The following is a 994-nucleotide window of genomic DNA, read 5'->3' as shown; positions in this document are numbered from 1 at the left end:
GTTGCAGCTGCTTTTAACAGAAATAAGTGTTTTTTTGGTCTTGTAATCCAAACCCAGACATAGAATTTTCAATTACATCCAGGTTTGCTTGCAGTGTAAGCCCCACTGGTAGATGCATGTACCCACCAGAACTCATCCTTAAACCCACACATGTGCCACTTGGATACCTCTTTGTTGTTGCACTGATAAACCAAATTTAGCACGTTTTTAATGCAAGTAGTCTATGACACTATGCATTTCTGCCTATAAATTGAAATCACAGCAGGGTAACTGCTTGTAGTGAGTTCATACTAGTGTAGTATTTTTAAATGAGTGGGAAGCTTAGTTAGCATCTACACCTTGCAACATAAGAGGGCACATCAGCCTTGAGAACAAAATTTATTAAATAAAAATATTAAGAAAAACTATTTTTTCACCTATCTAGCTGTGTCTTTGCTTGAACATGACATACTAGATTTGTGCTGACTGGATTGTGGAAATCAACTATTTTTATTCTTACAGAAGTTGCTATCCACTTAAATAAAAGATCCTAACTTAAATCTCCTTTTAATGGCATTTTTAGCAATTGTATACACTTTTACCAAAAACACAATCCTGCAACTAGTTCTGAATCAATCTCTTAATGTATTTTTCCTTTACAGGAGTAAAGGGAAAAAACATTAAAATTACTTATTTTACTGTAAGTTAGTGTGAAAATTCTTCATGCTGTTTCTGCAACTTGACTTGAATATTTAAGGAGAGAAGGTTTGGTAGATGGTGTTGAGTAAGAGTAGCAGCAGGAGCAGCCAGCCTGCATGTTACACATGACAGCCAGAGAGTAGATGCACATTGCCTTCACAGTGGATGTGCAGTTCAATACGGTACCTTGGTCACCAAAAATGGGGTAGAAGCTCTTGGCTTTGAGTCCCTTGGTTTGCTGAACAGCTTCAAAAAAACCCTATTTCAAACATACCCCATTCAGTCAAAAGCTTTGCAGGATGAAGTAATGGCTGGG

Source organism: Ammospiza caudacuta, chromosome 4 (genome assembly GCF_027887145.1).
Source record: "Ammospiza caudacuta isolate bAmmCau1 chromosome 4, bAmmCau1.pri, whole genome shotgun sequence".
Lineage (NCBI taxonomy): Eukaryota > Metazoa > Chordata > Aves > Passeriformes > Passerellidae > Ammospiza > Ammospiza caudacuta.
This window is presented reverse-complemented; position numbering follows the sequence as displayed.